The sequence below is a fragment of the Phalaenopsis equestris genome, unplaced genomic scaffold, assembly GCF_001263595.1.
Source record: "Phalaenopsis equestris unplaced genomic scaffold, ASM126359v1 Scaffold000154, whole genome shotgun sequence".
Taxonomy (NCBI): Eukaryota; Viridiplantae; Streptophyta; class Magnoliopsida; order Asparagales; family Orchidaceae; genus Phalaenopsis; species Phalaenopsis equestris.
This window is the reverse complement of record NW_018164596.1, coordinates 1,075,898-1,076,529: the sequence shown is the minus strand read 5'-3', so window position 1 is coordinate 1,076,529 and position 632 is coordinate 1,075,898.

Here is a 632-nt window from a genome sequence, read left to right as displayed (position 1 = left end):
TTTAGAGTTATGTGAAAGAACTAATTTGGTTTTGAATTGGGAGAAATGTCAATTTATGGTTGCAGAAGGAATTGTGTTAGGGCATAAAATTTCGGAAGATGGTATGGAAGCAGACCCTGCAAAAATTCAAGTTATATCTAAACTAAAACCTCATACTAATGTAAGAGAGGTTAGGAGTTTTCTTGGACATGTTGGATATTACTGACATTTTATTAAAGATTTTTCAAAAATTACCAAACATCGATGCCAACTTTTAGAAAAGGACAAGAAATTTGAATTTACTGAAAGCTGTTTAAATGCCTTTGAGTTATTAAAGGAAAAACTAATCACAACCCCTATTATAATTTCACCTAACTGAGAGAAACCATTTGAACTGATGTGTGATGCTAGTGATTATGTTATTGGAGCTGTTCTTGGACAAAGGTATGAAAAGATTTTTAAAATTATATATTACACAAGTAAAACTCTTAATGATGCACAAATTAACTATACTGGTACTGAAAAAGAGTTATTAGCCATTGTATATGCTTTAGATAAATTCAAATCTTATTTAATCCGAGCTAAATGTGTTGTTCATACTGATCACTCTGTTATTTTGGAACTTTTCCTAGTACTGTGGACCCAAATCCTAA